Here is a 16,480-nt window from a genome sequence, read left to right on the forward strand (position 1 = left end):
GGACTGGTACAGTCAGGGGCCTGGCTGACTAACCAGAAGCTCTGCAGAAAAGGACCTGGGGCAATAAGATGAATATGAGCCAAAAATGTACCATTTTTGTGAAGGAAAGCTAACAGCATATTGGGCTGCATTAGTAGGAGTAGTACCAGCAGATCAAGGGAAGTGATTATTTACCTATATTTGCCACTGGTGGGACCACATCTGGAGTACTGTGTCCAGTTCTGGGGCCCCATTACAGAAAAGATGAGGATAAATTGGGGCAACAAAAATGGTTAGAGGGCTGGGACAGGACTTATAAGAGGCTGAGGGAATTAAGTTTATTTAATCTGGAGAAGAAAAGACTATGGAGGGATTTAATAGAAGCCTTCAACTACCTGCAGGGTGATTCTAAAAAGGATGGAGCCAGACTGTTCTCAGTGGTGGCAGATGTCAAAACAAGGAGCAACAGTCTCAAGTTGCAGTACGGGAAGTTTAGGTTAGATGTTAGAAAAACTCTCATTAGGACGGCAGCAAGAAGTGAGACAGGCTACCCACACAGATGGTGGAATCTTCAACCATGGAGATTTTTAAGACTCAGCTAGACAAAGCCTTGCCTGGGATGATGCAGTTGGGGCTGGTCCTGCTTTGAGCAGGGGGTTGGACTAGGTGACCTCCTGAGGTCCCTTCCCACCATTATTTTCTATGATTCTGGTTTACACAGACTCTATCTTCTGACTTCCAGTTCCCTGGGAATCTGGCCCTGGAACACTGCCTGAATATTGGATGATCTGCGCTGACCACTAATGCCCCAAATCCTACCAGCATTGCATTGACCCCCAGAGTCCTTCTAGGAATGAAGAAAGGATTGAAGAGCTATTCCCACCAAAATTAAATACTCAGAAGCACAAATGCAGATACAGTTTAATAGCAAATTTAATAATGAAATACAGATAAGATACATGACTAAACAGCACAGGTAGGTACATCAAACAAAATAAAATGTATTAAATGTGCATTCATCAAAAGACATAACAATCTTGTTAACACTTGAGAGAATTTTAAAATAGCTTATTTAAATCCTAAAGTATTAAAACTCTCTAACAGGTAGCTAGCTTGCAAGGGAAAAGGACTTTTCACCTGGGTTTTAAATTAAGATTTAAAAATGTGCTCAATATCTTATCTTATTTGCAAATGGGCTGTTCAGCAGGAATCATAGCTTAGGACTGAAGAGCAAAGATTCTGAGACGAACCCAGGTTTTTATTCTTCATTACTCAGCTTAATATCAAAAAAGCTTACTAAATAAAGCCCCTTAGAAAATGTTCCCAATAGGTTCTACTGTAAGTGATATACATATGGCTATTTTTATTCCCTATTTAAGCTATATCTTGTCCCAAACTAGATCTAACTGGCATAAACCTACTATCTAGAATCTTTAACCTACTTCTATTGTTATTAAGAAGCTTAGAATCTACAGCTGTTGCCACAGATTGTTGGTTTGTCTGTTTCAATTAAAAGTTTCATTCAATTCAACAAAGGGATTAAATAAACATAGATTTAAGTCTGCACTATGAATTATACTTCATGTTCTGATTTCCACAGCAATTCTAGGGTGTTTAGGTTTGTCAATTAAAATGTGGCTAACAAGGTGCCGATGTCCTATAAAATGACCTTTAAATTAAGCATGGGAACAGCTGAATAGTTTGATTAAATATAGGGTAGGCTGTAGGTCTTGTATAATTCTAGATATTGCTTTATAAAATTTACAAGCACTCATTTGAAATCTGTTTTTAACCTTGAGTGTCAATTTGGTTTTACTCTCATATTTCCTATGAAAAAAAGTTTTATGTTGTCCTAAATATTTTATTTCATTTTTTGACAACTCCATTCAAGATATAATAAACCTATTATAAACAAACTAATGTATTAAAACAGAAACAAACACTTTCTGCAGGTCTATCCCTGCACATTCATTGACATTGACATTCACATGGCTAAATAAACAGAAACTATGACCCTTATCTTCTGAACCACCTTCATTAGATCATTTGAAGATATCTGTATTGTCTTCTTCAAATCATCGTAGGAAAAGGGCTGGAAGGCAGAGTGGGGATTCTAGTCAGCTCTACAGTGAAGACCAAAGAAAGAGAAGATAATTTGGAATACAATGTATTTTTTTTCTATTCAAATAGAGCTCCTTATTTAGCATTAGAAGAAACTGCTTCTCATTGAAATTCCTTACCATTCTTATAGAACTGTTAATGTATCCAAACCACCTCAAAAGCACACATTATTAATAATCACCAAATGTATACATTTAACACCTCTATTGAACAACTAACATCTTACATAAGATCACGCATCACAGCTTAGGAAACTGAAAATACTGAGTGAGTGTGAAAATAATTTTGTAAGCTAAAACTAAAGTTCTTTGGCTCAGGATGTTGCAACAGTGTTTGACATGCTGGAGCTATCACCAATCCAAAATACTTACTCATGCAGAAAGAAGAAAAGAATTAAAAATCATGAACAAAGGTCTTTAAGAGGCTAAGACTTTATTTATATTAGCTCATCCTCTATTTATTCCTCCTTGTAGTTTAGGAATGCAAGCAAACAAAGAGCTTATTTTAATTGTTTACTTGCTGGAGCCATGTTTACAGCTGCTGAGGCTTTGTGTAGCCTCTACAGGTAGTGTTGAAATATTGCTGAATAGAAGTGAAGGACTGGGGGTAGAATGAAGAAGTGCATTTCTACCTCTTACACGCTTTACTGTGTTAAATGTGAGGAGAGTGGGTTAAGAAACCTTTGGTACGGGTAGGAAAATACAGTTCTAGTAGCTACACTTTGGTTTTCTTGCTTTTGTTGCTTTGTTACTTAATTCAGTGATAGACTATTCTCAATTTGTAGTCAAATACTAAAATTGAATATTTTTTTAAAGCAAATTCAGTTCATTTTCATGTCTCCAGCTGAAATAAAATAAAAAACAGAAGTGGGTTCTTGAATTTTTGTGTGTTGGGAAAATTGCTTGATTGCAAACTTTGGAAACAGATGTCTCATGAGGCACAGGATTAGTAAAAACACCAAGAGTCAGATTGTCACCCACATGCATTGTCAATTGTGCCTTCACCTTTTTGGATAGGCATGCTCTATTGGTGAGTGGGTTGTTCAATCCATACTCAAATCCCTGACCAGTATAATGAGATGTCAAACCTTGATGTCAATCAGTGTCTATCGTGATGTTGGTTTTGATGATGTAGATTCAAATCCAACATACATTAGTTGTAACCTATGTTCTTTAGATTGTAAGCACCTGATAGCTTTTTTTTTTTTTATTGGAAGTGAACTACTGATCCACTTGACTAAAGAAAAATGCAGATTTGTTACTACATTGTTTGACAAGTATGTCTGCAAGTAGCATCTGAAATAATTCAGAGTGGATGGCTAATGGGCAATTTGAAGATACCCAGGAGTAAATAGCAAGTGCTTCATTACTAACACACATTTTTAGTGGCAGCTACTTAAGTTTTAAATTGATATATAAAATCTGGGTATAACTTGTAAATGAACCACAGAAAAGCATTTCCCCATTGAAAACAAATCACATATAATAAGCCTATTCTGGTTAGATATGAAGTATGGATAGCTCTTCCCTCAAGAGCTAAGAAACTGGTTTTATTTTCACCTCTACTCTGTGTTGTTCTCTAAATGAATTCCCATTCTATTGTGTTAGGTGACTTTTACAGACTACATTTTCTGGAAAATGAAATATAAACTTGTTGACTAATTTTTGTTAATCATAGCTGTAGTAAAAAGGGTGAGATCCAGAATCATGCACATTCTGTTTCCATCATTATTATTCCCACATTTATTCCAAGAGATATACTGGTGGGACTTGACAGCAGGGAAATATTTCCTTAGTATGATTAAAGCCTATCTGTCTCTCTTAGTAACGTACATTTTTTTTCTCCTACTGCCAAGGAAAGCATGAGTGACTCTGAGCCTTTTATCAAAATCAGTAAGATTAGAGACATAGAAATATTTAATTTACATATACTAGTATAAAAAATATGGAATCTTTCTTTTCTAGAGTCTGGTGTGAAACATCTAATTTATAATCTGATCGGGTGACTGTCTAAGATATGTTCTGATGTACACATTAGGGCATGCTTAAAATTAATCAGCTTCTCATTTGCTGTCCATAGAAAAGTGACTTCTTGTTAAGCAAAATAGCACATCAGTGTTAGACAAAAACAGATATCAGTTCAATGTCAAAATGAATTTCACCTAAAAGAAAATAAATGGTTTTCAATATTCAAAATACTGTCATCTATAGTAAATATTAGCATGTTGCATGGAGTTATAAAGTGCAACATAAAGTGTCGCTTTCTGTTTTCTTCCTTATAAATCTATGATTTTTCAGAGTTTCTCTCTGAACAGAGAAATTAAAGAACTGACTTAATGGTTTTTCACTCAACAACACTGGATCATCTGGGTCCAAGTATGACTTGGTCCATAATGTACCCGAATGCAGCTCTGTTGAAATGAGTCTAAGGTTTTCAACCTGTAAAGAAGACGCCAGTGTACATGTGCATAGTTGTTAATCGAAATGGTGGGCTCTTGGAGGTGGAGAAGAGATGGCCAAACTATGGTAAAAGAACAAATGCACTTTACTGTGCTCCAAAGACGTTAGCATCTCAAGAAACTTCATAGGAAAATAATGTGGAATTGTGGGAAAGAACACAATTTTGGGAAAGCTGGGAAAAATAATTCTGCACAGATAGGGCACAAGTGAGCTACAGCTACTCTGTGACTCCCACATCCAAAGTGCTGTGAATTAAGTAAACAGAAACAATTAGTTTAAACTGTAATTTATAGATGGATGAGATATAGTAAAATAATGAGAATCTATTTGAATGCCAGCAAAATGGGTGATAGAACTAACTCGTGATCTGCTCAAATGTGTGCCTATACCGCTTGCACTATGGCTAAGGATGCTATCAGACCTGCTGCTATTGAACTCTGAGGAGATGCAGAACTGCCATCTGTCTATTGCAGCTCCTGCTTGTGGTTGGTGTTTTTCTACCATTGCAGCCTCTGAAATCAGCTTCTTATTTGAGACTTTCATTTTTCAATAAATTAAATATCTAGACCTCATGTTTGCTGAGAGAGAGCTTTAAAATATGAAACCTAACTCCTACTGTATCAATAAGAAAATGTTCTATTACAGACTGTTGGGAGTTCACCTAATCATTTTTGAAAGTTTGAGGTTGGCAAAGCTGGCTAGGAAGTGCATCAGAATAAAGATTCTTCAAAATCTCATCTATCTCCCCCTCCTTAAATTACTGTCCCAAATAATACCTGGTTCTTACAAAGCACTTTGCAACCTAACACTGAGCTAGTATAGGCATTTCTGGAGAGAAACTGAATGATAAAAAAGACAGGATTTTCCTTTTAAGGGTCTGTAAAACTCAGGGAAGCCACAGACAGAACTGGGGTCAAACCCCATAAGCACCTAAATCTCCCTAACTTCATTCAATCAGGTTTTTCACATCCTGTTACCACAAATAAACATCTCCCACAGTGTCTATAGTGCCAAAATTTCCCTCAACCTTGTTTTCTGAATGAAACTACTGCAAAGGGCAAGATAGTTTGAATCTACCAGAAGAGCACGTTTCAGCTACTATTTTTTCCTTTTCACAAACAGCATCTAGTTTCTAATGCTACCCTGCGCTTTTCAAAGCACATCCCTATTATTGAGAACTGGGGAATTACCTAATTCAGCACAGCTGGGCCTAGCCACACTTCCTGCAGCAGCAGGTTTCCTGTTAATCCTTTCACCCAGATCTTGTCTTTCCTATTCAGAGAGAAAGAGTTAACTGTTTCCATGCCAATCCCCTGATGGGAGCTATACCAGCAACTTGGTATAGAATGAAAAATTTACACCAGATGGATTACCTTCATTATACAATAGATACTTAATTTAGATGGCAAATTGTTTTAGCTCCCAGGTGAAGTACAAACACAAAAATTCATAAACTGGCTGGATACTTGACACTGATACTGGGTTTATGGCACATAATAATCTTCCTGACTCCTGAATTCTTTCCACACATGAAAGGTGAGAATGAACCTCCTCCCTTTTGATAAATCCTGATCACCTAGTAATCAGTTTCTTTTCTTTTGCCAGTTGTTTGCCTGCTATCCCTGGCTGTTTCTCTTACCCACTCCTATAGCTGTTATTCTTATGTTGTACTTGGCTTGTTCTGATCAGACTTTAAAGTTTTGGTTTCAGTTTCCTTAGAATTAGATAGGCTATCAAATGCATCTCAGCTATACAGTTGGTCCAGTAACGAAGAGGAGAACTCCTTGCCTCTCTCGTGTTGAGGCACCAATGAAGACTTTCATATGATTTTGAAACTCATCTAGACACCCTACCAGAAAACCAAAGGACAAGCCTTTTTGAGACTGTTCAAATTTTGTTTCAGAGTGGGATCTCCACTAGTGATGGGAAAAGAAGGAAAGAGAAGTTAAATATGGCTTGGGTGAAGCTCACACCACTAGTATAAGGCTTCATGGACAAAATTCCTGGCTTCATGGCTCCCATGTGCCAAATGAGTGGCACAGGGCCAGTCCATGGACCTGATCCTGTGGGCCTGATCCAAGGTGGAGTTGGCATGCTAGGCTGGCTGCAGGGGGACCCTATGTATCAAGTGGCCCTGTGCACCAGTGTAATCCAGCTTAGGGAGCTCACTGTGGGTCTGGAAATTTGACAGTGGGGGAGTGGTGATAGTGTTAATTTCCACAGCTCTGGAAGCTACTATTAATGCTGCTACCTGTCCCCTGCAGTCAAATTTTCAGATCCAGGGAGAACTCCATAGGCCAAATGTTATGGCTCAGATTTTTCCTGCGAGCCAGAGGCTGAGCACCATTGCCTCATACCATTTGGAAATTTCCATTCGACATGTCTACTTATTTGTATTCACTTACAAAGAAAATTATGTTCATTAGCGAGATATACTAGTGCAGACTTTGTGTCTATGTTGAGCTCCGCTGATCACAGTGGAGTCTTTATACAGACCATGCTTTGAACTACTGGATCTGACTGCAGGACTTCATTTGCCCACAGAGTGTGTGCACCAAATCCAGTGAATCTGTTCATCAACATTTCTCTCTTCCAAGCACAGCCAGTAATTTTTATTTATAAAAACAAGATGCTTATAGAGATCTTTATTCATATTTATCATCACGGTTCTAATCACCCATCACCTATTTTTTTAAATTTTAAATGTATGTCTGTGAAAAACAAAATCCACTATATCTATTTTGAATTGTTCTCAATAATTCACTGAAATGACCCCACATCTATATACTTTTATACTTCCACTTAATTTTCCCTCAGAATACTCACCCAAGGCATGCTGATTTAAATAACACTGCTAGCTTCTGGCCTATTGGATAAGCATTTAATAGCTCTGCCTCTTTCCAATTTAGAGTACTCAGTTAATTAATATTTTGCTTCCGCAAGGTGGTAGAAGTGGGTAATTAATTACTGACTGTGTAACAGTCATAGTTTGGTAGTGATTACTTTTCTGTTTATCCAGGTAATGAAAAGATACCTCTGTTGTTCCCTCTTCATTTATAGTTTATTGGTTATTTTAAAAATGTCCACTTTTCTTATAAATCTCTTGGTAATGATCTGCATTTGTTTTTCTAGTCATGATGTCTTGTAAAGAGGTTTTAATTTAGTTAACCATGCCATTGTTTCCTCAATGCTCTTTATAACATTGACTTTGCAGAGCACTGATCTTTGTAGTTGAGTTTTACTGGGCAGCAGGGCACCCTAATGGCTAAAATCCAAAGCCAGACAGCTTGGAACAAACTAATCAAGCTATTTCTTGCTAGATGCTTAGAAAAGAAATACTGAATTGTGACTACAGAATTGAAAAGGTAGACTGAAACAAAAACTTTCAATGAGAATGACTCATCCTATACTGTCAATACTGGCATATTCCATGATTCTGCAAATTGTCAGAATAAAATAGTGAAAGAAAAGGACTTTTGTTGTTTCCTTCACATTGCTTGGGTTTTAACGGGCATTTGAATTTTAATTATCTTGTGGGAGGACATCTTTCACTTGATGCATTCATGCTTTTGCACTTGTAAGATTTAAAATTATTCCCTACAAACATGTAAAATAAAATTCTGCACTCAGTTATCATATATTTACAGTCTCTTTAGGTAAACTTTATGCTCTTCATAAAGAGAAATGAAGAAATGCATAATACTGTAGGACCCAATTAAATGGAAAAGCCTTGAATGGATGACATTATTAGACCCATGGGCATGATTCTCCTCTCACCAAATTTACACAAGTGAAACTCCCTTGACTTCAGTGGTGTTGCTCCAATTTCCATCAATGTCAGAGATAATTCACATCAAAAGCATATGTAATGCAGTGTTGATTCTCGTACTTGGAAAAATAACTTTATTTTCCAGATTATAAATGGAGTCTAGTCCCATTCCTGCTGTGTAAAAGTGACTAAGAAGAATTAGCAGCCACCTCTCTTGACTCCTCTGACTGGGCTTTCCTTACATATTAAACAAAGAAGGATACAGTTCCAAAGAAGGATCCAAAGAAGGATGCAAGGGCTTTAATTTCTTAGCATGATATCAGAGATGAATTGTCCAGTTAATTAACTTGTGTTTTTTTACTTGAAAAATATACAAAAAGAATAAGGAATCGATGGTAGGTGAAAGAAGAAAATTATTGTTGTCCCTCAGAGATATTCGTTAATGTACTCCTTAGATATCATGACTGAAAATAGCATTTGAAAAAATCACCAGAAGGAACTTGATTTATTTAATGGAAACAGAGATGTCAGATTAAAGGAGGTAACATAAAGGAAACCTCTCTTATATATGTGTTTTACATACTATTTGGCTTTGTATACAAATGCATATGTGGATCCAGGATTTTTAAAAGGAGGGGGCAGAAGCAGCAACCAGCATTGCAGGAGAGACTGCATGCCCCAGTCCCAGCCTTCCCCACCCCTAGGATAGGCTAAGTGTGACACAAGGTCAGAAGCTGGCATCTTTTCTTAAATCTCCAAAGCAATTAAGAATCCTATCCCCCACTTTCAAGACCAAGTGTGTAATCAGTGTCATGTCCCCTCCACTCCCCTTCCATACCCCACTCTCACTTCCCCTTCTTACGCCTCTATGTGTGGGGAAACCTGCTCATTGCTACTGATGTCCTAACAACTCCTGTCCTGCTCCAGCTGGGGATGTGGAAAGTGGCTGCATGGAGAGCTGGGCTCAGCTAGACACAGCAGCAGAGGTCATGACAGCAGAGGACCATTTCTCCTTATCCCTGCACCCACATTCAGGCTCAGTGAACATCTGGGGGTTGTGGGGTGGGACTGGGTAGGGTGGAGGAACTTACTCGCTGCTGCTGTCCTTGACTGTGCTTGGCTCCCCACACAGCCCAGCTGGAGAGGAACAGGAGTAGCTCTGAAGCCCCACCCCAGGATCAGCTAGGGACAGTGGGAGCAATGGCAACAGCAGTGGGAGAGGGGGAATTGGAGGGGAGTGAAGATGCCACTAAGCACAGAGGGGAAGGCAGGGGGACCCAAGACAGCTGGAATTCTGATCTGCTTTGGACCTTTAAAAAAGTGCCTGGTTGCAGCTCCCTCACTTTGGTCCAAAATGTGTGGTGCAACCATGCCACTGCCCTCTTTCTGGATGTCCCTCTGTATAAATATTTATAGTATTCTATATTTTTTACTTTTAAGTGATTTCAGTCACAATGTTTCTGCAAAGCAAAAGCACATTCACACTTCGCTCCTCATTACTCAGGACAAACGGCTAATGGGGCAATTTGTCCTTGAAAGACAGAAATGTCCTTGGTTTCAAGATCTATTCCAGCAGGCTTTATAACATAATATTTTATTCAAGTAATTTTAAACTGCAGTCGCCTTTACTGCATGAAGAAGTCACTAGTTAACAAAATTAGTGAAAATGAGAGCAATGAGCATATATGCCCTTCAGGGATAAGGCCCCATCAGGAGTGTGAAAGAGAGATTCCTTTCCCAAAGGCATTTCCTGGAGTTTACCTGACTATCAAGATTGTTGGAAATAGAGAGTGCTTACAGAAGTTGTAAACAGCAACTCGATCACTCTGTAACTTTTTGCACTTTACACACAGTGCTTAAAGTTATAGTGCCATTGAAACCTAACACATGTACAGCTTCTGTGCATGGGGGCTCGATGCCTCCATTCACTGACAGAAGCCAGGTGGCAGGGGGCACTGTCGTCTGCTTTGTAAGCTGGCCAGGGCTCCAGAAGCCCCCGGCTGGCTGTTAGTGTGGGCAGGGTTTTTTTGGGGGGTTCTTTGTCCCCAAAGCTGATACCAGCAGGCACTACAAACCCTTTCCCTAGGGGAGTACCCAGCTAGGGCACCTTCAGCCCTGATTGGTGGGTCAATCACTCCCCTGCCAACACAGAGGTAGCCAGCCAGCCAGCCAGCCGGGCAATCTCCATGAACTCTCTGTCTCTTCCCTGTGGCAGAATAGAGGCATGATACTTAAATCTCACAGGGAATTGTATAGAAGTTCCCTAAGGTGTTCTAATTTAGAGCACCTTTATTTACTACATGATTTAACAAGGGCTATTTTTTGTATGATCAGCCATTTTAAAAGCACTCTACAGCCATGCCCGTGTGTTATGCCATGGCTGCAGAGTGTGTTCAGGCTCCAGATCACACAAAATATCTCATTTCTGTCTGTACCCAGAGACTGTAAATTTAGCTTCCAGTAAAAAATCCAGCAAGGTGCTCTTTGCTAGAAAATATTTGCAAGAAAACCTAGACATGGTTTTACTTTGATATTAATTTTGATTTAAAAAAAACAACACCACAGCTAGTTTGGTCATGGATTGCATTTAATCTAGACCACTGACATTTTAAGAATATTTGGGGTTGGGAAGGGAGTTTAGACAAAATTTGGGGGTTTGGCCTGTTTCTAAAAAACATTAAACCATCTGTTGGTTTAGTTAGTCTAGATGAAAACATCTCCCAGCATTACCCTGCACCCTAGCCTACATGCTGCTGAATTAGGAAGTAAATGGCAGCTAATCTTTGATTCTTTCAACTGATGGAAGTACAAATATATTTACAGGTGATGCGTTTTGATTATGTGCCTAATTTTAGATTGGGAAAAAAGCAAAAAAGTGAAACAAGATGTATTCACAAGCTATGTTAAAGGTAATAAGAATAATAACATGGTTTTGTGTTAGTCCTAGTCCTACCAGTGCTATCAAACTAGGGCTATCAAAATGGTACTCAGGGTAAGTAGAGCAGTTACCTAAAAACTAAAAAGTTCCTTGGCATAGCTGTAGGCCTATGGAAAAGTTATATTTAAATGTGTTTTCATGTTTGTTTCAGAGGACAAAAATAGCCTTATCTATGACCATCATCAGGTCCAAGGATGGGATAAGGAAGGTGCAGCAACAACCCCATTTGGATGTGCTGTTTATACACAGTGAGTTCTGAATTCATCAGCTGAGCATTACAAACTCTGGCTAGAGCTACTGATTTTACACAGCTCCAGAGGTTAAGGGGTGAATGCCACTGCTGTTCATCCCCTCCTTTCCCCTGTTCTGTAAAGCCATGCCAAACAGTGGCTCCAGCCAGAACTTGAAACAATCAGCTGATGGGTTCATACTTAGTGGTAAGTTCAGAGTTCACTGCACTTGCACAGCACAGCCAAAGCGGGTTTGGCCACTCCCTGAATCTTCCTTAGTTAGGCTTCCTTACAATCTCCCTTTATCTACCATGATCATTTGGCACATATTGGAATCAGTCTACCAGGCCTTTAAGAAAACTCATTCAAAAGTTTAGATGGCTAGTAATTAGATTTGACAGGTAACTCTTAGATTTATTGTGAAGAAAAAGTAAAAGCTGTTACTATCAGTATCTCCACTTAAGGTACACAGGGAAAGGCATTAATTACTGGTCAAAGTAGATCAGGGCTCCTTTGAAAATGTTCTCTTTAGTGACTCAACAAAGGCTGAAATGACATGATGTGGGCACTAAGGTGCATGGTTGATAGTCCAGCGGTCACAAGTTTGAAGCTATAGCAGAAGCACTGATGGCATAGCCTGTTGGATTCCAACTAATTTGTGAATCCTGCTAGATACCTTGTCACAAGGACACGAAAAAGGAAGCTGCTCAATGCATAAAAAGCTGAACAATTCACAAAGAAGTTTGTGAAGATATTGTTATATTGAAATGCTACTGGACTGCTTAAATCACTGGTCAGCAGCCTTTTAAGGCTGTGGGCTCATTGACCCAGGTGGGGCCAGAGGTTGGGAGGGTAGGGGAAGGGCAGACATTAGGATCCAGTTGCCACTGTTGCTTTCCCCTGACCCCCAGCATGGGGAAAACACCTACTGCTGTCACTTCTATGTAGGAGCATGTGGAAAACACCTGCTACCTCCCCTTTTCCTTGGCATCATGCAGTGACACTGAAACCTCATGTCCATGGGCCAGGTTGTAGACCCCAGGTTTAAATTGTGAGTGACAACATTTTATTCTCTGCAGTGGATTGGAAAAAATTGCCTTTGATTAGACATCTTAAATCTGATGAAAAAAAATATAAATGGGATGAGAATTCTTTGTTTCAAAATTAAGTTTGAGAGAAAGTTGGAAAGATTTAAGAGCTCAACACCATGGAAAAGGAATAGTATGGGCAGCTTCACAACCTTTTATTTATTAGACTTTTCTCTGTTTTGGACCTTTAAAAATCTGGAATGACACATGAAGCCTATGTGATACCTGAATCCAATAAGCAACTCAATCTTTTCTTTACCACAACAACACAATACTGGGAGAAATCTAATCAAAGTTGTCACCCATTTTATTGAAAGGCAAAACTTTCTGGTTTTCTGCTATCTAGTAACAGCTTACATGACAGTGTGTTTGCAATAAATCACAGCAAAGAATTTAAATGAGGACTTAACTGAGTAAATATTGGAAACTGAGGAAACAAACCCAGCCATCTACTTTCTCTTGATCCTATGACATGTTCATAATTTGCTAACTAAAATATCCTAGCTAAATACCACATCTAGTATAAAGCTGTTGCTTTTCCAGCTAAAGTTTCTCTTTGAAAACTTAAATTTGGTTTGCTCCCCAGCAAGAATTCTCAGGCTTGCTTGATCATACAATGCCCAATTTTCGAAACTGAACTCTTATTTTGGACAATCTCAATAGCTGGCTTCCCCCAAGTTGACACTATTAAGTACTTTGGAAATAGTCCTCGTTCAATGAATGGCAGCTGCTTAGGGTATTATCACTGTGAAAAGATATTCAGTATTGATTTTCACACAGTTTTCCCCTACCACTGATTTCTTGTATTCGCTACAGCTCTGAACAAAATTGCTCAAATAGTCATCAAGCTGCATACTAAATATCATGTTACTATGAAGATATAATGCATCTGTTATGAAGGGGAAGAGGTAAGTTGACCTCCACATGAGAAGGGGAAAGTGAAAGGTTTATAAATTACTAGGAGTGGTTCAAGGTCAAATCAGTATCATGATGTCAGGAGATTTCAGAAGCCCTTTCATAGGAGTGAGGCAAGAAAGAATATATGGTGAATTTCTTGAGGCCTCTTACTACTAACAATGGAATGAGGAATAAATCTTTGGAAGAAAGTTACTGCTGTCAAAATTACTAGCAATTTCTAGCCTGTTTTATCAACATTTTTCCATCAGTGATACGTGCTATGGGAAAGCAAGATTGATCTTGTTAACCCAAGACTCCTTCTGAAGCAGGCCTTGAAACATGAGAATGGTAATTAACTCCCCACAGTGCTGTTTTTATTAACTATAACTAATAATTCCAGTTGGGGTTTTGGCAGGACGTGTCTATTTTAAGTATGAGCATCACTTACTCAGTAGCACTTAGAAGCACATGGAGGTTTGTCAAAGTAATATTTCATTTCAGAAAAATTGAGTCATCTACCACATATACAGTACATTTTTCTAAGAATTACGCAAGTGGCCTTGGAAAAAAGTAGACTATCTAGGTTTTATAAGCATCAGTGAAGGAAGCAGATTAACACAACACAACAACTTTGAAAATAATATTCTTTTGTTTTCTGAAAGTAGCAACTAATTTCAGGCTAATTCATGGACACTTATAGCATCATGAACTAGGAATTCCTAGTTAATCAGGGACTGCTGCTATAAGGCTGTCACTAAGAGATGTATGCACTCTGTCCAGTACTGCACCCTGAAAAGCGGAAGAAGTTTTGTTTTGGTTTTTTACTGCTGCCAGCATGTGCATTGAGAAGTCATTTAAACACCAATTTTTGACAGGACAGAAAGAAATGGCAGGTCCCTCCCCTCCCACTCCTCTTCCCCACCCATGGTACCTTTGGCTGATACTGCTGTGCCATGTGCTGATGCTTTGCTCTTCCTATTCCCAGAGGCAGAGCTGCTGCACAGTGCAGATGGAAGACAGATGACAAAGGGTGAGGTACCCCACAGCTTCATGGCACCTACTTCCATTAGCCAGTCCCTAGGGCTTATGCCCCACTCCCCACCCATCATTACACTATTAGTTAGAGTGGCCATGGACACATCCCCAGAATACCCCTTGGTGAGAAGCAGGACGACCACCCCCCTTATCCAATCAGTGGTGAGGGGTGGGTCTGCCTCAGCCAATCAGCAGTGAGGAGTGAAGCCACTAGGCCACTTTGCCAATTGGCAGCAAGGGGCAGGGTCACCACAAAAAGGCCACCTCCCTCCCTCCCTCCTTTCCTTCTACCACCCTGGCTGCCTCACAACCCAGCACCTTGTGGCTATGCACTGCCCTATATCTAGGCACAGGCAATAGAATCTGGAGGACAAATGATTGACATGTATTTCCATCAACAAACTGAAGAACAGGACTTTTGCAGTCTGTTCCTCATTCAGAAAACAACAGCAGACAATGGGTTTAAAAACAAGAAAGTCCATTACAAAACAGAACCAATAGCTTACTACTGTTGTCACTAGAGGAACTGTTTAACATAACTTTTTACCTTAAAATGTAGGGATCCACATAGTCAAATTGCAGTCACATAAAGTGAGTGGGAGAGGAAAAGAAACCAAAGCTAACAAAGTACAAAAGACAGGAATGAAAGAACTAATGCAGAGAGTAAGCATTATTAATTGTAATTTCTTAATTGTAAGTTATAGTATACTTGGTATATTTGACTTTTAGCTTGTTGAAAAGGCAGTATCACATTTAAGGCCTAATTTCATAACAGCAATTAAGCTCTTGATTAGCATTAAGCAGGTACCTTAGCAACACTGGTATTAGTGGAAAATATTATGCATATAGGCGATGCGTAGGTGAGAAGCGCTGGCAGCACATCTGGTTTTGCCAGCAACACCTCCAGTTTTGCTCCTGGCATTCATGGACTGAACCCAACTCACAGCCCCAAGTTGGCAACTGGCCACGGTGCCTCGCCTAGACTAAATAGACAGCAGTTGCCCACGGTCTCAGGGCGCTGATGGAAACACAGGACTAAATCTGGAACTTCAAAGTTCGGCATGTCACACCTAGGCATACACCTTTCCACTCCAGAGCTGGCTACATGTCCAATTAGTTCTGGAGCCCATGGCAGCTTCCAAGTGTCATGGTAGAAAAAAAAAATCTTCCCACCCCTGTACAGGGGGAGCATTGGTCCTAGACCCAGGATGAACTTCACAGCTTTCTGACTTAGTACACAGCAGCCAAAACCCTAGAACAGAGAGCTGGGTCATGTGCCAAAATTTTTTACAGCCCTGGCAGACACCAGGACCACACTCACATGCAGAGGTTTGCCCCTACTTTGTTTGGTTCTGAGGACCATGGCAGCTTCCATGTGCCCAGGTGGAAAAGAAATTCCTGAACACAGAGGAGCACAGGAACACACCCAGGGTTCAATATGCAGCTCTATGGCCTGAGAAACAGCACAGCCCTGCTAAAATCACACAGGTGCCATGCCAAGGTCTCAACTTTCTGCCTGGGAGCCTTGCCACTACGCCGGTCCAGGGACCAAGGCAGCTTTCAAGTGTCCTGGGGGCAAAAAAGGGGAACCTAAAGCTTGAACTAACACCTCTACAATCCCCAACACACATCCCCCACCACTAAACCACACAAGTCAGCTGACAGCCTAGCCACATCACACTGGCTTCCCCAGCAGCACACCCCCCCCCCAAAAAAGGAAACCTTTGACAGATGGGCCAGTGCCCTGCCACAAGTGGCCATTCGCAGGCACAAAGTTCTTCTTCCTGCCTGCCACCATCATGCCCCGCCCAGGACATACAAGAAACGCCTCCAGGGCTACAGGCTTCTTTGCGCTCAGGCACCAATAGTCTCGGCTGCCCTAAATTTCAAAAACAATCAAAAAGTCCCATTCTTCCCCCAAGAGTTCCCCTTCCTCACACACCCTCCCAGTGCTCCAATGGAAG

The 16,480-nt window shown here is 40.0% G+C and overlaps 1 long non-coding RNA gene across 1 annotated transcript in view; it reads right to left on the reverse strand.

The window, feature by feature from the left end:
* Positions 1 to 1,037: 1,037 nt before the first annotated feature.
* The window catches only part of LOC149869123 (uncharacterized), a 32,839-nt gene continuing 17,396 nt past the window's right edge, over positions 1,038 to 16,480 (reverse strand). Inside the window, exon 3 of the long non-coding RNA XR_016441076.1 lies at positions 1,038 to 2,102. This is a non-coding gene — a long non-coding RNA (uncharacterized LOC149869123). The remainder of the gene's footprint in view (positions 2,103 to 16,480) is intronic.

Source organism: Crocodylus siamensis, chromosome 3 (genome assembly GCF_052110815.1).
Source record: "Crocodylus siamensis isolate JL-2025a chromosome 3, ASM5211081v1, whole genome shotgun sequence".
In the NCBI taxonomy this organism is placed as follows: Eukaryota; Metazoa; Chordata; order Crocodylia; family Crocodylidae; genus Crocodylus; species Crocodylus siamensis.